General features: G+C 43.0%; 1 non-coding gene across 1 annotated transcript; it reads left to right on the top strand.

Moving 5' to 3' along the window:
- Nucleotides 1–13,180: 13,180 nt before the first annotated feature.
- LOC131217743 (small nucleolar RNA R71) lies at nt 13,181–13,287 on the top strand. Its single transcript, XR_009157334.1, has one exon. It is a non-coding gene; the product is annotated as a small nucleolar RNA R71 (small nucleolar RNA).
- The last annotated feature ends 7,888 nt before the right edge of the window (nt 13,288–21,175 follow it).

Raw genomic sequence — 21,175 nt, 5'->3', positions numbered from 1 at the left:
GAGTTGAACCCATCTTAGGATAAAGAACCCCACCTTCTGAATATCGTTTGATCACTCTTTAAAATAATTTGCGAGTGGTTGAATGGGCCGATCTATTCAGATCTCAATCATATATGGTTATAGTTATCATATCTGCCTATATTGGTGCTTGAGGTTAAAGTTATTCGGTTGGAATTGAGTCACATAATCAGTTTTGGCACCCCCGCACGCAATATGCATGACCAAAACATCTAAACCTGGAGGTGTACACGAGTCGAGCTTGGCACAACTCGACTCGGCTCAGCCACTAGCTGACTCCAGCTTGAACTCGGCTCGGCTTGGTCCTTGAGCTTGATTGGCAAGCTCGACTCGGTTCAGTCAGTAGCTTGGGCTAGTTCGAGCCAAGATCGAGTCTTTGTAGCATTTTCTCAAACACATGGAGTGTACCTTAAATTTCTCACGGAATGTAAAACAACAGCATCGGTTTACAGGTATTTCATCAAACACTCAGTGGATAACATAAAAATCAAGATATAAGGGTATTTGTTTCATATCCATACCTTCCTTGCCATCGACCGATACTTCGTTGAGTCATTTCATCAAACACTTGCTGAGCAACATCAATTTCAAATTAACCGAGTCACCAAACTGGTTCGATCCGAGTTCAATTCGAGTTGGGTTTCGATTCGAGTCTAGTCAAGCTTGAGCAAGCTCGAACTTGGCTCAAATTTTTTTCCAGTGTTCAAAAAATCAGCTCAACTCAGCTCGAACTCAGTTTCAAACCAAGTTGCATTGAGCTTTTTTGAGTCGAGTCGAGCGAGCTAACCGTGCTAACTTGGTTTGTGTACAGCTCTATCCAAACCGAAAAAAGTGCTTAACTAGTTGTTGATCTTGTATCCTTATCGTTATGACCTACATTATTATCCAAAAAAAGAAAAAAAGACATCATTTCTGGCTTAACCTGATGGTTGCCAAACATGGAAAATACAAAAATTTTATTTTTACTTTCAAAATTTAGGACCTGCCCTCATGTTTGGGCTCATGTCGAACATGAGCTGGACAAATAGATCACTTGGGCCCACAGAGCTTAGGGTTGCAGTCGCTTCCTGTAAGCCCAGGTTACAGGCAAGTCTCATCTGTTGATTACGGACTAGTTTCCACGGATTATTGGTTCTTTCCGTTTCAACTAGGGCTGTCAATGGGCTGGGCCTTGAGTTGGCCTCAGCCCGATTTTGAACTGTTTCAGGCCAGGCCATCGGGCTGAGCATTTAAAATATTGATTTTGGGACGCAGGAGCCTGGCCCATTGACACTCCTGGTTTCAATTATACTTTTCCCAATAGAGTCATTTAATACTCTCGTGAAGTGTGATGGATGATACACAGGCACCAGCATTCGTATGTATAGTTTAGAAGGACTAAGATTAAATTGTGTCTCATTTCTGAATTTGGATCTGCCTCATTTCTCCTACCGTGCCATAAATTGTGCCGTTGAAACAGATAAATGGCGTGGACATAGAACACATAAATTGAGATAGAGCCCGAGTTCTGGGCTCACCCACTCAGCTGTTACCCTGCCTCACCTAATCTCTATCCCTTTTCTACTCATCCATTTTTTAACGACCAATGTATGATAGGATTAAATGTTGAATGTGATTTTCAACGTTAGAGCATGAACAGATGATAACCATCATATCTACCGTCTTGATAGACTGCCCTACCACCTGCTGGTCTTGGGCTGGAAATACGGTTTAGTGTCACCCAAGTCAAGTCTCCTTTTGTTTACTAAATACAATTTCCTGGTAGCGGATTAGCTGGTGTACCACACACCAGCTATATAGCGGCTGTAGGTACGTGTCGTGCGAAGACGAGCATCGACGCTCCTCCAGCTCCGAGTTGTACGAACGGTTCAAAGGATATCAAAGTTACATGGGCCCCACAGTGATGTATTTATTATATCTACACCGTTCATCTATTTTTAGAGATCAGTTTAGAAAATTATTCAAAAAATGAATCATATCCAAAGATCATTTGGACCACACCACAAATAGCAGTGGAGATAATGATTTTCACCGTTAAACAATTCGTAGGGCTCACCATAATGTTTATTTTCCATCCAATCTGTTCATAAAGTCACAAAGACCTAAACAAAAAGGAAAAATAAATTTTATATTGATCCAAAACTTCTGTAACCCTAAAAAGGATTTCAATGGTAGACGTTCAATCTCCCACTGCTTTTTGCAGTGTGGTCTACTTGATAGTTAAATCTGTCTTATTTTTCATCTCAAGCCTTAAGTTGAGTTCGCCAAATGGATGGACAGTTTGGATATAGCACATACCTCATGATAGAACCCACAAAAGCTGACGCCAATACAGCAGCAGTATAACTGGTGTGAGGTAAAACCAGCCAATCCGCTTCCCAATTTCCTGCCCTTATGCGCATCCACGTTAAGTCAAGACACATCTAATGAATGACCATGGGCAAAATTCATGAGCCACGTATGACCTTTATTTACTTCGTTTGCTCCGTTAAGAGCTTTGAGTTAAGTTCTAATTGCTCCAGCGGTAGGAGTTTCAACACCCAGTCAAGGGTTCGAGTATCCATAGGTGGTGAAATACCACTACGGTGTAAGTGTGTGGGGATATGTGTGCGTGTGTTTAAAAAAAAAAAAAAAAAAAAAGTTCTAAATTGCTGGTGACAATTCAAGTAAAACGGTAAAAGTAGGCACCATAACTTAACAGAGCTCTGAGAGCACTTGAAGCATTTCTCAATTTTTAAATCTTATTTGTTTCTTATATTTTTAGTTAGGACGACTTTTCTCTTATTATTATTATTATTTCCTTTATTTTCTTTTTCTTTTTAATTTTTTATTATTTTTTAATGGGTTGAAGAAACGCAAGAGAACACCATTTAAAATGTGGATGGCTCACATGCGTTCACATGCCTTGGATGTTGCAATTGCTTTCAAACTTGGAATCAAGATTGAATTAGAAATAATATAATCAAGTGGGGTGCCGAATTTCAAAGTCTATGTGCAAGACTGTTTCTTTAGTAAGTACCGGATTCCGAGAACTAAATAATGTTTGTAGGGTTAGACCCTCTTGCAACTAACCCCATTTTAAAGATGGTGGTCTCATCCACCGCACTTGCATAGTTGTCATCAATCCAGGCCGTTTAAATTGCTGACCCAGTTGCCGATGGAGCATAGCTCGAACATTACATGAACACTACATGAAGCAGATGATGGTATGCATCAGATTTCTCACTTGCAATTTGAACCACTCACTATTTTCTTTTTATCCATTCAATTGGCAACCTTCACTTGGATAATTAGGATTGCTTATGGGTGTTTTTTCCGAGATATATTCTGGCCTAAGATGTGCCCCACAGCATGAATGGCCTGCCTAAATGGAAGTTTTCAATCATCCAAACATCTTTCCCCTCATCCATTTTAAAGCAACAAATCTATGGTAGCTGTTGGGGGAAAAAATTCGACAAGTCCTTTGAGTTGTCTCAAGAGTCGAAAGAGTTAACGAGGCAAGGGCTCGGACTCGTTGGATGCTAAGTCTGGATGAAGCCCAAAGTCCGTAAAATGCGGGATGGAGAGACGTAGCTCGGATCGTGAGGCTCTTGGCTCGACCGTAGCCTGAACGTCCTGAGCCATGAAGCGAAGCCTCTAAGGGAGGAAGCGCACCTAAAGGCTCAAATAAAACCCTTATAGAGGAAAGCCCAAGCCGACCTATGATTAGTTGGCCATAGAGTCGCCTGGGCTTTAGTCCGATTCAAAGGTTGAGTCGGTCAATAAAGTAGGCGGAGATAAACTTGTCTTAACACATGCGTGTTGAAGAGATAAGTATCAGCTGAGCTATATCTCTCCATATCTAGAAATTACCTAGTAAAACTCTGGATCTTTACTCGAGATTTTCAGGAGATAAGGCTAGGATCTTCCGAAAATCCAGGAATATTGTAGATTACGGATCCCAGTAAAATTGGGATTCACTCTGATTACGTGAACCCTATGGGGTATGACAGTATTATAAATATGAAGATCTTCATGGTAAAAGGTAGGCAAGAACTCTCACCCTAAAACCTTTAATCCAAGACTCAGATTCTGACTTAAGCATCTGAGGGTCCCCTGGTAAAGCCAGGGTCACCTTTCTCATTCTACTTGTGTAGGTCCCAGGGTCACAAAGAGGGCAAACTAAAAAACAGCATCAACAGTCTGGCGCCATCTGGGGGAAACGACACGAAAAGTCATTTTCTCTAAACATTAAGTAGTCTCCGATGGCAAGAACGCGGAGAACCATTAACAACGAACCTAGTGAAGTCCTTGTCACCGGCCCACTGGTGACAGAGGGCCCGCTTGGTACGAATAGAGCTCAAGGGGCCCAGAACCAACCCGATAATCGACAAGGTTCGGTAGCCCGATAGGTAACCTCCGCTTCGACCAGGCACACTGAACGGAATCGAGGGAATGGACGTCTGGATAAGGAAGTCCAGGAACTTAGGACTGACATGAACTACATGAAATAGATGTTAGAGCAAATTCATCACCAACAGGTCCAGTTACCCCAATAAGAGGATAGTCGTACAAATGCCCCATGACAGTTTATTGATCCTCAACCCATTGCTCCGCGAACCATTCCTTAGCAAAGCTAACACCAGGGTCCGATTGAGCCTGCGCCTTCCTATATCTCCATAACAACCCCACTGCGTGCCTCCGATCTACGACACAAAATAGATCAGAGGAGGCGTAGTAGGCCGCTGGTTGAGGGTACGACTGACAGTGATGAGCCCTGGAAGGCTGAACTATAGGATCTACGGAAGGAAATGCGGGAAGAGATTATAGACATGAAGCAAAACCGCCACGCCGGTCAGACAGGACCCGAGGCAAAGGCGCCCCGTTCACAAAAGAGATCATGTAATTGTTCACTCCCCAAGTATAGGGTTGTGATGTAGTAATAAACTTGGTAAGACCGAGGTCGAATCCACAGGGACTGATACCTGTACGTTATTTGAAACCAAGTAGAACTAGAACTAAACTAAGATGTGATCTAAACCAAATAGAATTTAAGAAATAATTGTGAAATAATTATCTAAAACTTTAAGGAATTCAGAGGAAGGAAACTAGGGATTCAGAGGATCCACTTGTAGAGATCAGGGAGATCTTATGCTTGCATCAGGAATCATGGAAATCAAACTGAATTTACTTGATCTAAGTTTTAAGAGATGAAAAGTATATGAATTAGAATGGATTCCATCATCTAACCATGCCAGGAGACAAAGCAAACAACAGGATTAAACTAATTACCAACTAATCAACCATGTATGAGGATCAGGAAGGGTACTGTCATCCTACCATGCCCATGGAGCAATGATGGACAACAGGGCTTCCTGACTTCATAAACATAAAAATGGGAAAGAAATATTCAAAGCCATTGCAAACCCATTGTAATTTCAGTCACAACAGACCATTAAAGACTAAGAAAAATATTCCTTATAATAATCAACTTAAAACCAAGTTCAGTTCAGAAGTTTAAATTAAATGCATGAAATAGTGTCTCCCATCTCGCTACAGGCTTCACCTCTTAGCCCCAGCTAAGAGGATTAGCCACACATGATATGGGCTAAATTCCAATTAAAAGAAAGAAGAAGAAGAAGAAGATGAAGAAGAAGAGGAAGAAGAGGAACCAAGACCCCACCTTTGCTTCGTTCACTCTACACGTGCAGCAACCCAGCCACCAGCAGCGTCCCTCCTCTGTACTCTCTCAATCTCCTGGCTGAGCTCACCTGACGTGCAGCAGCAACCCAGCAACAGAAAAAACCAAAACCGAGCACTCCCCCCTTCTCTCTCCGTTTTTTTTCCTTTATAAAGATGGAACGCTCCCATGCCGGCAGCTCTGTGGAGTCCCAAAGGGAATAGGATGTGGAACTCTTACGCAGCCGAGTTCGTATGCGCAGCAAAAGCGCAAAACGACTTGCGTTTGGAGAGAATTTGCGGCGTGATATCGACCTACCTGACAATTCTGAAATCTTGGCTAGGATATTGGCCTCCCTGTAGACACATTAGACGGTCTGGATCACTCAAAATGTTAATGATCGTGACACACTACCTCCCGCAAATCCCGGATTCCCCGAACGCGCGTAAGGCGTACGCAGAGGCGCTGACGTGTTCGGTGGGCCCCACAGAGGTATTTTCGGAGAAATCCACCCCGTCCATTGGATTCAGGACGAAATTTCGGTCAAGAATGGGTGGTTTTGAACGTCCATTCATGAGGCCCAAAGAAGAAATCATGCCAAAATTCATTTTGAACGTTGCAGGAGTGCCTGCTTGTGGCCTCTGTATCGTGCACATGTGCACGCTTGGGTGTAAAATTTTAGCAAGGGTTTATAGTATTTGAGGCCCTCTACACGATGGATGGCTTGGATCATCCGAAAAATTACACTGTGGGGCCCACTACCGTCCGCAAAACGGACGTCGTCCGTCCGTTACGCAGCGCGAAACGGCTGCTGCCGTGTTTGGGAAGGAGACGCGGGTCAGCGCTGCTGACCCGCGTCTGTTGGCTCGGTGCGGCTCTGGTATATGTGTGCTGTGCACACACACATCACATACGGGCCCCACTGTGATGTGTTTCAACAATCTGATCCATCCATTCATTTTCCCATCTTATTTAAACCGTCGAGACCAAAGTTGAGACAGTTCCAGATATCAGGTGGGCCCAGAATCAACGGTTTATGGGCTGATCTGTCAGTTGGGGTACTTCCATAGTGATCCGAGGGCTGAAATTTGATATGTACGGTTAATTTATGGCCCTCAGGCCATGTATGAAGTTTTGAGCCAATCAGATGGCAAGAACTATGTGATCTTGCATTTTTCACCAATTTCGGGCCTCTTTAACGTGAATGGCCTGCTTTCCTCGGATCCTTGATGCATAATTCCATCGATCTTCGTCTCCTGGAGTCCGTCCCTTGCCTTGGGTGTCATCAGAGCGTTAAATCCATGCTTTTAGTACCCTTTTCCAGTCCAAGCTCGTGAATACACCCTGCATCACAAACATGATTAAATCAGGCCGTTAAACAATACTATGTTTGTAAATCCAGGTAACAACTGGGTCTGATATGCAATATTTGACCCTCAACACAACCCCCAACCAGCATTTTGCTAGTCCCGAGCAAAGTATGCGAAAAATAAATTGAGAATTACAGGATAATTTCAACAACTCAAAGGATTTATGAAAAATAGTTCAGATACTCGAATTCTAAGATTCATGAATGTTGGCATTACTTTTTCCTAAAATCAAGCTCACGGTAAACTTCATAATCAAGTTCAAAATATTAGTCCATCAATTAGTATAATTCTAAATATTGAATTCCATGGATGTATAGTCCAATCTCGACTTGTCAACATTAAGATTCACCTTGATATTTAAGGATATCATTGGTAACAAATAAGAGAAATCACGATAACCCAACTTGGTTTACACCTTATCTTTTTATTCTTTTAATTTTTGATTTGATTTTTTTTTTTCATTAGGAGTAACGTCAAGAAGAGGGATCAAATCCTCACCTACAGGGAGCAAACCTAAGGTAAAGACTGTACACCCAACTTTTTCACATATCATTCATGGGGAATCGAATCCTCATCTATAGGGAGCAAACCTATGGTAAAGACTGTTCGCCCAATCCATTCAATTTTCCAAGTTGGTTCCTTTCATGTTTAGTGATTACCAAGTTAATCCTTCAATATCGAACTGAAACCTTAATATGCATGCGAGATGTGTCCTGCGAATTCATGACTCAATCAATGTTTACAACTTTTAATAATGGATTAACAATTCAAACTTAGCTGTGAAATTCAATAGATAACTGAATCCAAGAGTCATAAAGTACCAACATCACGCATCTTGTAGTTCTAAATCCAAGATGGCCGTCAAAATCGCTTCGAATTCATATGAAATTCTAGAAAAATTTAAAAATTTTCACAATTTCTGCTCAAGACTAAGAAAATACTGATTAGGAAACCTAATCTCCCACCCCCAACCAAAAATCTACATTGTCCTCAATGTAAAAGAAATAGGCATGCAATGCACATGGGACAAAATGAGTAACTGAGAAGTAATGGGAAGATAGTACCTGGATGATGCATAGAGAGACACTTTCCAAGAGATCACAGCATGGGCGTCGGTCAGCACGAGAGAAAAGGCAACAAAAATAACACAAAATAAAATCCTACCTATACCACTTTCGTAGGTGCTCTCGATTGCATTTAGCATATGCAACAAGCCTTTAAACCCCTAGGTTACCCCTAGTGGACGAGTTATAGTCTCGTGAGGGTTTGCAGCAATGCTACCCACAAACATGGAACTGATGAATGAGAAAAGTGAAATGGAATGAAAAACTGGGTTGCCTCCCAGGAGCGCTAAGTTTAACGTCTTCAACCAGACAAGAATGGACCATGAATTAATCAATCTTGATAACCTGGACCTCCATCAGACTAGGAGATTAATCCTGGTAAACAGGATCAGTCAGAGGCATGGACATGTCCTCTGAATCAAATTTCTCAACAAATGGTTTCAATCGATGTCCATTGACTTTAAACTCCTTGCCATTGTCGGGATCTCTTATCTCAACGGCCCCATGAGGAAAAACAGTAACAACAATGTAAGGGCCGGTCCAACGAGATCGAAGCTTACCCGGAAAGAGATGTAATCGAGAATTGTACAAAAGGACCTTTTGACCAGGCGTGAATGATTTTCGCAAAATGTGTTGGTCATGAAATGCTTTCATCTTGTCCTTGTAAATTCTCGAATTATCGTACGCATCATTCCGGATTTCTTCAAGTTCATTCAATTGAAGTTTGCGTAGCGAGCCAGCGTTGTCCAGATTGAAATTAAGATTTTTGATCGCCCAGTATGCTTTATGTTCCAACTCCACAGGCAAGTGACAAGCTTTCCCATAGACAAGTCTAAAGGGAGACATTCCAATAGGGGTTTTAAATGCAGTACGGTATGCCCATAAGGCATCGGTCAATCGAATTGACCAATCCTTACGATCAGGGTTAACCGTTTTCTCCAAAATGTGTTTAATCTCCCTATTGGAAATCTCAGCTTGTCCACTTGTTTGTGGATGGTATGGGGTGCTCACCTTATGAGAGATACCGTATTTCTTCATTAAGCTCTCAAATGGTTTATTACAAAAGTGTGAGCCCCCATCACTAATGATGGCTCGAGGCGTTCCGAATCGAGAAAGAATGTTTTCTTTTAGGAATTTAATGACCGTGCGATGGTTATTCTTTCGACACGGAATCGCTTCGACCCATTTAGTGACATAATCCACGACAAGCAAAATATACAGATTCCCAAACGATTGGGGGAATGGTCCCATGAAATCGATGCCCCAGCAATCAAATGCTTCAATGATAAGGATGGGATTCAAAGGCATCATATTTCGACGGGACAATGCTCCCAATTTCTGACAACGCTCACAAGCTTTGCAAAACTCATGAGTGTCCCTAAACATAGTGGGCCAGTAAAAGCCACACTGCAGAATCTTGGTCGTGGTCTTTTTAGCAGAAAAGTGACCACCACAGGCCTCTGAGTGCCAGAAGGAAATGACGCTCTGATGCTCATCGTCTGGTACACATCTCCTTAGAATTTGGTCTGGGCAATATTTAAATAAATAAGGATCATCCCAGAAAAAGTTGCGCACCTCGGTGAAAAATTTCTTCTTATCTTGCGCAGTCCACTGTGTCGGTATGGCACCTGTAGCAAGATAATTAGCAATATCAGCGAACCAAGGTGAATGGGAAACTCTGAACAGTTGTTCATCAGGGAACATATCATTGATATGGGTCGCCTCAAGGGAATCAGAGGTATTAAGGCGAGAGAGGTGATCGGCCACTACGTTCTCTACTCCCTTTTTATCTTTAATTACCAAATCAAATTCTTGAAGTAGAAGGATCCATCGTATCAAACGGGGCTTAGAATCATTCTTCGAAAGAAGATACTTAAGTGCCGCATGATCTGTGTAGATAATGATCTTGGATCCGATCAAGTAGGACATAAATTTGTCAAAGGCGACACTACCACTAAGAGTTCCTTTTCCGTAGTCGAGTAGTTCACTGGCGGGATTTAGAGTCCTACTCGTGTAATGAATGACGTAGGGCTTCTTATCTTTTCTCCGGCCTAGACCGCCCCAAGAGCATAATCGAAGCATCGCACATAAGCTCAAAAGGAAGGCTCCAGGTGGTTGGACGCATGATAGGTGCAGTGGTTAACGTGCCCTTAAGCTTGGTGAAAGCTTCCTGGCACTGCTCAGTCCACTCGTACAGAGCATCCTTTTGAAGAAGATTACATAAAGGACGAGAGAGAAAACTAAAGTCCTTTATGATTGTCTGTAAAATCCTGCGTGTCCTAAGAAGGATCGCACGTCTCTGATGTTCTTGGGTGGAGGTAGGTTAGAGATAAGATCGATTTTTGCCTTATCTACCTCGATTCCTTTGGACGAGATGATATGCCCAAGGACAATTCCCTTCTGAACCATGAAATGACACTTCTCCCAATTAAGTACCAAGTTCTTTTCTTCACATCTTTTCAGCACACATTTAAGACTTTCCAAGCACTTGCTGAAAGATGGACCGTAAACAGAGAAATCATCCATGAAGACCTCTAGATATTGCCCCACCATGTCAGAAAAAATACTAAGCATATATCGTTGAAAAGTGGCAGGGGCATTACATAGTCCGAATGACATCCTTCGATAGGCAAAGGTGCCGTAGGGACATGTAAATGTGGTCTTTTCCTGGTCTTCAGGGGCTATCTCTATCTGGTTGTAGCCCGAATACCCGTCAAGGAAACTATAATAGGAATGACCAGCTAACCTTTCCAGGATCTGATCAATGAATGGTAAGGGAAAGTGGTCTTTCCTCGTGACGGTATTCAACTTCCTGTAGTCAATGCACATTCTCTAACCAGTAGTGACTCTAGTTGGCACGAGTTCATTATTAGCATTGGCTACGATGGTGATTCCGGACTTCTTAGGGACCACTTGAGTTGGACTCACCCATTGACTATCAGATATAGGGTATATAATACCCACATCCAATAGTTTAAGAACCTCGGCCTTAACCACTTCCTTCATATTTGGATTTAGTCTACGTTGTGGTTGCCGAGCGGTTTTTGCATTATCCTCAAGATATATGCGGTGAGTACAAATCGAGGGATCGATTCCCTTGAGGTCCGCTATCGTCCATCCCAGGGCTCCTTTATGCTCAATGAGAGTAGATATAAGCATACTCTCCTGTTCTTTCTCCAGGTGGGCAGAGATCACCACCGGGTATGTCTCATCTTGACCTAAATAGGCATATTTCAAATCAGAGGGCAAAGGTTTTAGGTCAAGCTTCGGCGGCTTGAGGTTAGACGGTAGAGGCATTACATCGGTTTGTGGTAATTCTTCAAATTGTGGCCTCCACCGGTTAACTTCAAGTACCGGTGCAGTATCAAGCAAGGCACACGTCTCCCTAATCATGTCATCATCAAAATCATGGGAGTGGGCCAGGCACGTCTCCAGATGGTCGGAGGATAAGGTCAGAGGTGTCGTATCTTCCACGAAAGAGTCAATCATGTTAATGTCGTGGAAATCGTCATCATCCTCTGAGTTGCTGCCGTTATTGAAAAAAATGTTTGACTCCAATGTCAAATTTTCAAAAGACATAGTCATGATACCATTCCTGCAATTGATAATTGCATTTGACGTGGCAAGGAATGGGCGACCAAGAATGACGGGAATCTGAGTGCTCATGTTATTGATGGGTTCGGTGTCCAGGATGATAAAATCTACAGGGTAGTAAAATCTATCGACCTGGACTAACACATCCTCAATTATCCCTCTTGGTACACGAACAGAGCGATCAGCAAGTTGTAATGTGGTTAGGGTGGGTTTTAATTCACCCAAACCTAACTGTTTGTATACCGAGTAGGGAATCAAATTGACGCTCGCTCCTAAGTCAAGAAGTGCGTGATCAATTCGATGGTTCCCGATTACACATGATATGGTTGGGCTACCGGGATCCTTGAATTTCTGCGGCACGTCTTGCTTCAGGATGGCACTCACTTTTTCAGTCAAGAAGATTTTCTTTTGAATAATTTTCCGTCTTTTGGTCGTGCATAAGTCTTTCAGAATTTGGCATATGAAGGTATCTTTAACGACATCAAGTAGAGGAATATTGACTTTCACTGTTTCAACACCTCTAGGATATCCCGAGAGTTAGAGAGATTTTGGTGAAACCAACCGTTGGGGAATGGAGCAATCAACTTGTCTACAAGTTCCGGTTCTACTTTTTGTGGGGCATCACCGGATCCATCATTGTTGTCCTCTTACGGTTCTTGAGGCTTTTCGGGCCTAACCTAAGAGTTTTATCAATGATCTTCCCACTCCTAAGAGTGGTGATGGATTTAGCATGCCCCATCTGATTTGAAGAGCTGGGATCATTATTCTCGTACTGCGGTTTAGGATTGGGGAGAGGTTGTGCAGGAAGCATCCCCTTTTCTATAACCGTCATACGAGAATCTATCTTTTGCATAAAATCTGTAATTCTCCGCATTGCCTGAGCCAGCTCTTGTATGGGATTTTGAACCGGTTCCTCTTGAGGTTTCACTTGATTTGGATTTTGATTGAAGAAACCTGGAGGAGTAGCCGTCTGTCCATTCCTCCAACTAAAGTTTGGATGATTTTTCCAGCCAGGGTTGTATGTATTGGAGTTAGGTCCAGTAAAAGGTCTTTGATAATTATTTACGGCATTGGCTTGTTCATTCAACACTCCTCGAAAGGCAGGTATTGTAGGACAGTTTTCAGTTGTGTGAATGTTGCAATCACAAATGCCGCAAACAATTTCATTGACCTTATCCTTCTTTCCTTCCATGGCCTCAACTTTCCTTATGAGCGTAGTCACTTTACACTTGAGATCATCCTCTTCTTTCAAGAGATATAATCCACCTTTCTCCTTTAATTGAGTCGGCCTAGACGTGGTGTTCGCCATTGGGTAATAGTCCCATGATTGTGTTTTTTCAGCGAGACTATCGAGGTAATCCCATACCTCGTCAACATCTTTGTTGATGAACTCTCCATTACACATTGTCTCGACCATTTGGCGCATGGAAGATGTCAGTCCATCATAGAAAAAATTTGTAATGCGTCACGTTTCAAATCCGTGTTGTGGGCATGAACTGACCAAATCTTTGAACCTTTCCCAACATTGGAAGAATGTTTCATCTTCCTTTTGGGCAAAGTTCATGATTGCTTTTCTGAGGGTAATCGTTTTATGATGTGGGAAGAATTTTTTTATGAATTCCCTCTGCATGTCGTTCCATGTGCCAATGGATCTAGGACGCAGTGAATGTAACCACGTCTTAGCTTTCTCTTTTAAGGAAAAAGGAAAGAGTTTCAACATAATTGTATCCTTAGATACATTAGGAAAACATAATGTAGCTATAATCTCATCGAACTCTTTCAAATGTAAATATGGACTCTCTGATTCAAGTCCATGGAATTTGGGAAGGAGTTGGATAACTCCTGGCTTGATGTCCATTTGTCCTGTGTTTTCAGGGAAAATCATGCATGAGGGCGTACTCACTCCCGCCGGTTGTAGATAATCTCGTAAAGTACGAGGCGGGGGTGCCTGTTGCACCTCATTTTCATCTTGGGTATCCTCCACCCTGGGTGGAAGTAGAGGAGGTTGGTCTTCAGCCATAACCTCAGTTAACTCAGGGGATTTCGAGCGGTGTCTAGTCCTGCGATGGATAGTCAACCCCTCAACCAATCCTCCTTCAGTCAAGAGACGTCGAGTGTCGTCACGGGCCCACTTGGGCATGAAACACTCGCAGCCCTCAATCAAATTCAAAGTCTAATCCTAAGAAAGGAAAAGAAAATCTAAAAAGAAAGAGAGGGAGAGTTGGAAAGGAATTACCAAATTGAAGCTCCTAAGTTAAGGACCTGCAAAATAAAACACAATAAGTTAGATTCTAAAAGAAAGTGGAAACTTCTAAAATAAATTAGGAAAGTCCTAAACTAGAAAGTAAATTACTAAAAGAGAATTGAAAAATAGAGAGTAGGGAAGGAGCTTACCGAATTAGAAATTTCTATTTTAAAGGCCTACAAAATAGGAAGGTTAGTTTCTAAAAAATTCTAAAAATAAATTAGGAAACAAATTAGATTCTAAAATTAGAAAGTTACTAAAAATAAAAGTAGAAAATTAATTAAGAAATAACCTAGTTCTAAGAATAAACTATTTCCTACAGATGGGAGGATACTAGAATTAGAAAATTTATAAAATTCAAACCCTAATTCTAAAAGGTAGAAAAAGTAAAGAGATTATGAAGGAATTACCAATTTATGGACTTATGTCAGGATCCTACAAAATATGGAAACAAGTTAGTTTCTAAGAATAAAATAAAATAAAAACTTTTAGCCTAAAGTTAGTAAAATCCCAATCTCAAACTAATTCTAAAACTAATTAATTTCAAAGAATTGTAACCCAGCAACGGCGTCAAAAACTTGTTCACTCCCCAAGTATAGGGTTGTGATGTAGTAATAAACTCGGTAAGACCGAGGTCGAATCCACAGGGACTGATACCTGTACGTTATCTGAAACCAAGTAGAACTAGAACTAGACTAAGATGTGATCTAAACCAAATAGAATTTAAGAAATAATTGCGAAATAATTATCTAAAACTTTAAGGAATTCTGAGAAAGGAAACTAGGGATTCAGAGGATCCACTTGTAGAGATCAGGGAGATCTTATGCTTGCATCAGGAATCATGGAAATCAAACTGAATTTACTTGATCTAAGTTTTAAGAGATGAAAAGTATATGAATTAGAATGGATTCCATCATCTAACCATGCCAGGAGACAAAGCAAACAACAGGATTAAACTAATTACCAACTAATCAACCATGTATGAGGATCAGGAAGGGTACTGTCATCCTACCATGCCCATGGAGCAATGATGGACAACAGGGCTTCCTGACTTCATAAACATAAAAATGGGAAAGAAATATTCAAAGCCATTGCAAACCCATTGTACTTTCAATCACAACAGACCATTAAAGACTAAGAAAAATATTCCTTATAATAATCAACTTAAAACCAAGTTCAGTTCAGAAGTTTAAATTAAATGCATGAAATAGTGTCTCCCATCTCGCTACAGGCTTCACCTCTTAGCCCCAGCTAAGAGGATTAGCCACACATGATATGGGCTAAATTCCAATTAAAAGAAAGAAGAAGAAGAAGAAGATGAAGAAGAAGAGGAAGAAGAGGAACCAAGACCCCACCTTTGCTTCGTTCACTCTACACGTGCAGCAACCCAGCCACCAGCAGCGTCCCTCCTCTGTACTCTCTCAATCGCAGCAAAAACTCTCTCAACGTGCAGCCCTCACCTTCCCAACAGCCCCGGTTTCTCTCTAACCAAAACCTCTCTCCTTCTCTCTCCGTTTTTTTCCTTTATAAAGATGGAACGCTCCCATGCCAGCAGCTCTGTGGAGTCCCAAAGGGAATATGATGCGGAACTCTTACGCAGCCGAGTTCGTATGCACAGCAAAAGCGCAAAACGACTTGCGTTTGGAGAGAATTTGCGGCGTGATATCGACCTACCTGACAATTCTGAAATCTTGGCTAGGATATTGGCCTCCCTGTAGACACATTAGACGGTCTGGATCACTCAAAATGTTAATGATCGTGACACACTACCTCCCGCAAATCCCGGATTCCCCGAACGCGCGTAAGGTGTACGCAGAGGCGCTGACGTGTTCGGTGGGCCCCACAGAGGTATTTTCAGAGAAATCCACCCCGTCCATTAGATTTAGGACGAAATTTCGGTCAAGAATGGGTGGTTTTGAACGTCCATTCATGAGGCCCAAAGAAGAAATCATGCCAAAATTCATTTTGAACGTTGCAGGAGTGCCTGCTTGTGGCCTCTGTATCGTACACATGTGCACGCTTGGGTGTAAAATTTTAGCAAGGGTTTATAGTATTTGAGGCCCTCTACACGATGGATGGCTTGGATCATCCGAAAAATTACACAGTGGGGCCCACTACCGTCCGCAAAACGGACGTCGTCCGTCCGTTACGCAGCGCGAAACGGCTGCTACCATGTTTGGGAAGGCTGCTGACCCGCGTCTCTTGGTTCGGTGCGGCTCGGGTCTATGTGTGCTGTGCACACACACATCACATACGGGCCCCACAGTGATGTGTTTCAACAATCTGATCCATCCATTCATTTTCCCATCTTATTTAAACCGTCGAGACCAAAGTTGAGGCAGTTCCAGATATCAGGTGGGCCCAGAATCAACGGTTTATGGGCTGATCTGTCAGTTGGGGTACTTCCATAGTGATCCGAGGGCTGAAATTTGATATGTACGGTTAATTTATGGCCCTCAGGCCATGTATGAAGTTTTGAGCCAATCAGATGGCAAGAACTATGTGATCTTGCATTTTTCACCAATTTCGGGCCTCTTTAACGTGAATGGCCTGCTTTCCTCAGATCCTTGATGCATAATTCCATCGATCTTCGTCTCATGGAGTCCGTCCCTTGCCTTGGGTGTCATCAGAGCGTTAAATCCATGCTTTTAGTACCCTTTTCCAGTCTAAGAGATTATAGACATGAAGCAAAACCGCCACGCCGGTCAGACAGGACCCGAGGCAAAGGCGCCCCGTTCACAAAAGAGATCATGTAATCTCGGTAATCGGAACAATTCTGTTTTCCTTAGATCACACATTTCATCGACAAGACCGATCCAACCGGGCACATTGAGTCCTTTTAAACTTATATGGAATTGCATGATGCCTCAGATGCCGTGATGTGCCGGGCCTTCTCTCTTACTCTGGCTGATGTAGCTCGGCTTTGGTTCAAGCAGTTGAAACCAAAGTCCATTAGCTCATTCTTTGAGCTCAACGATGCTTTCCTCGCCAACTTCATCGGTGGGAAGAAAAAATTAAAATTATCTGCGCACCTGAATAATATAATCTAGAAAGAAGGAGAGCTGCTTAAGGATTATATCAAACATTTGAACTTTGAATCACTCTAAGTCCGAAAGCACTCGGATGAAACAACTCTCAATTATATCATGCAAGGTGTCAGGGATAGGTCGTTTCTTGCATTCCTGGACAAGAACTCGCCCTTCATGGCACGGTGGGATAAATATTCGGATGCCGAAGAAACCTGAATACCACACGAGGCCGCTCAAAACGCGAAACCCTCGACCAAAGAGTCAGCCAAAAAAGAAGACTCGGCCGGAGGTAAGAAGCGTAAAGATAATTAGTCCTGCGATGAACGTAGATCGAGTAAACGGCTCGACCATAAGTTTTCGACGTACACTCCACTCAACAAGTCGCAGGAGCAGGTATTGATTGAAATCAAGGACGAAGGATTCGTCAACTGGCTGGACAAACTCTGGGGTAATCTGCACAAGTGAAATAAGAGTAAGTACTGCCATTTCCACGACGATCATGGGCATAATACAAGTGACTGCTATAATCTCAAATAGGAGATTGAGAGGCTTATTTGAGAAGGTCACCTTGGTGAACATGTCGACCCAGGAGCCAGAGCCACGGAAGAATGCCCAAATGATAACCGACCCATTGAGGATATTCGAACTATCATCGGTGGTCATCTGAGCGGAGGCGACTCAAATAACGCTCAAAAGAACCATGCGAGAAACATTGGTCGCCCTGAGTCCGAAATTATGATTCTAGCTCGGCCTTCGAAGGAAAGAAAGCTCGGAAGATATAGTGCGACATCCACGGAGAAAGACGCAAGGGGCATTCATCATCCACATGATGATGCTCTAGTCATCACCATCACTATTGCTAACCGCCAAGTCTTCAGAGTCCTCGTCGACACAGGCTCATTCGCAAATATGTTGTTCACACAGGTGTTCGACAAGATAGGCGTTGAACGTTCAGCTCTGAGACCTGTAAGGACTCCGTTAGTCGGATTCTCGGGCGGACAGATTCTTCCCGAAGGAGCAATTCAGCTCCCACTTACCGTTGGGGATGCACCGAATCAAGCTACTGTTATGGTCGACTTCCTGATAGTCGACTAGTCTTCAGTTTATAAAGCGATCCTCGGTAGACCTTCCCTCTGTCTTCTCAGAGCCATCGTCTTAGCATATCACCTATCTATTAAATTTTTAATTGAAAATGGGGTCGGGGTCATAAAAGGAGATCAACATGACGCTCGGCAATGCTACGCTACCACCCTGCGAGCACCCGTGAAAGTGGCGACGATCTAAACCTTGGATCCATGTGAGGAATCTCCCGGATGCGGGCGACCCATGGAAGAGCTTCTCCAGGTGCTGTTAAATGAGTCGGATGTCTTAAGAGCCGTCCAGAATGGTTTATCCCTAGCAACGCCATTAAAGGAGAATTTGATAGCCTTGCTCTGCTGATATACCGATGTTTTTGCATGGACTCATGAAGACATGCCAGGCATAGATCCCTCGGTCATGACTCACTGTCTCAATATCGACTAGCTTATAAGCCGATCCGTTAGAAACGGTGTGCGCTCGGCCCCAAGAGGTACGCCGTGATCGAAGAAGAGGTTAGAAAACTCCTTAGAGCCAATTTCATTGAAGAAATTTACTATCCTGAGTGGGTGGCCAACGTTGTGTTGGTTAAAAGGGCTAATGGGAAGTGGTGAGTCTTTATAAATGATACTGACTTAAACAAATCCTTCCTTAATGATAGTTTTCCCTTCCTCGGATTGATCAACTGGTTGATAGTACCGCGGGTCATGAGTTACTTGGCTTTATGGATGCTTACTCTGGTTATAACCAAATTGTAATGCATCAATATAAAAAATCGAAAACCACCTTTGTCACCGACAAATGTCTTTATTGTTACCGAGTTATGCCGTTCGGATTGAAAAACGCTGGAGCGACCTATCAAAGATTGGTTAATAAAATGTTTGCCCGACTCATAGGACGAACAGTAGAGGTCTATATCGATGACATGCTCGTCAAGAGTGTCAAAGTGACTGACCACATATCCTACCTAGAGGAAATGTTCCTCATTTTACAAAAATATAAGTTGAAGCTCAACCTGAGCAAATGTGCTTTTGGCGTAAGTTCGGGTAATTTCCTCGGATTCTTGGTTAGTCGGTGGGGAATCGAAGCTAATCCGAAAAAGATCAAGGCTTTGCTCAATATGAAATCCCCCAAGACAATAAAAGATATTCAACGATTGACTGGAAGGATAACAACCCTAAATCACTTCGTGTCCCGTGCTACCAACAGATGCCTCCCCTTCTTCAAACAATTAAAGGGCCGGCAGATAGTTGATTGGACAGAAGAATGTGAGAACGCCCTCAATAGTTGAAAGAATATTTAGGATCACCGCCGCTGCTTTTTAAGCCCGAGCCAGGCGAGCCTCTACTAATCTACTTGATAGTTTCTGACGCAGCTGTAAGCTTGCCTTAATCCACGAGCAACAGGATAGACAGTTTCTCGTCTACTACATTAGCAAAGCACTCGTCCCATCAGAGACGAGGTATCCAACTCTTGAAAAAGTGGCCCTGTCACTGGTTGTATCATCCCGAGGCCTATGGCCATACTTCCAAGCTCACTCAATCATCATAATGATCGACCAGCCTCTTCACCAGATACTGCAAAAGCTGGAGGCATCCGGACGACTTACTAAGTGGGCAATCGAACTAAGTGAGTTCGATATCCATTATAAACCCAGGGTAACAACTAAGGGGCAAGCCGTGGCAGACTTTATCGTCGAAGCTACAATGCAATAAAAAATTCCTTCTACCGACCTTGAGGCATCATCCGATTGTTTCCCTCCCGATCCTCCCGTTTGGTCTCTCTATGTGGATGACTCATCCAAATCTAAGGCAAGCGGGGCAGGGGTAGTTCTGGAGACTCCTGATCGCACGGTCATTCAATATGCCTTGAGACATGGATTTCAAGCCTCCAACAATATAACATAATATGAAGCCCTTCTCCTAGGACTCCGGCTATCAGCCAGCTTTGGGGTCACTCATCTAAACATGTATAGCGACTCCCAATTAGTCGTCAACCAGATAGCCGATATATATCGGGCTAGGAAGGAGAGACTAAAAGCCTATCTGGCGAAAGCCAGAGAGATGATTGTCGGATTCCACCAATGTTCTGTCACCCGAATCTCGAGGGCCAAGAATGCCAAAGCAGACCTCTTAGTGAAGCTCGCTTCAGCCGATGAATACGATATCCCTAGATCCGTTCCTATCGAATTTGTGGCCAAACCAAGTGTCGGGAGAACTGAATCTTCGGCTCTGCTCTCCATCAATTCCGATCCATCTTGGGTTGATCCACTCATCAGATATTTTGAGAATGAATACTCCCCGAAGATCGCACTGAAGCTCGACGACTAAAGATCCGCGTAGCTTACTACACGATGCTCAACGGAGTGTTGTACAAAAAAGGGTATTATGCACCACTCCCGCGATGTCTGAGACCGAGTGAGGCCGACTGTGCATTGCACGAAATTCATGAAGGCATTTGTGGTAATCACTTGGGCGGCCGATCCCTGGCTCACAAGGTTATTCAACAAGGGTATTACTGGCCGACCATTCAACAAGATACTCAGAAACTCGTTCAGTGTTGTGATAAATGCTAGAGGTTTACCACGATCCCTCAACAACCACCTGAAGAACCGACGCTAATGGCCGGACCTTAGCCTTTTGCCCAATGGGGAATCAACATCATCGGACCATTCCCTCTAAGGAAGGGTTAGACTAAGTACGCCATTGTTGCCGTTGATTATTTCACTAAGTGGGCCGAAGCCAAGCCCCTAGCCAACATAACCGAGCAGAAGATCACATACTTTGTTTGGAAAAACATTGTCTGTCGGTTTGACATACCTCAGACTATTGTCTCCGACAATAGGAAACAATTTGACAACAATTAGTACCGGGAAATGTGTCAAAACCTCGAGATTAGGAACATTTATTTATCCTCGTGTCATCCACAGGCAAACGGCCAGGTCGAAGCTGTCAACAAACTTATAAAGCACTATCTTCGAACCAAGCTAGACCGAGCCAAAGGGACATGGGCTGAAGAACTTCCTAAAGTTCTTTGGGCATACCAAACTACAGCTCGGACTGCAATAGGGGAAACTCCATTCTCATTAGCTTATGGCTCGAAAGCAATTGTCCCCGTGG

Source organism: Magnolia sinica, chromosome 10 (assembly GCF_029962835.1).
Source record: "Magnolia sinica isolate HGM2019 chromosome 10, MsV1, whole genome shotgun sequence".
In the NCBI taxonomy this organism is placed as follows: Eukaryota; Viridiplantae; Streptophyta; class Magnoliopsida; order Magnoliales; family Magnoliaceae; genus Magnolia; species Magnolia sinica.
Note: the sequence above shows the minus strand (reverse complement) of the source record. Positions and strands in the feature narration are given on the sequence as shown.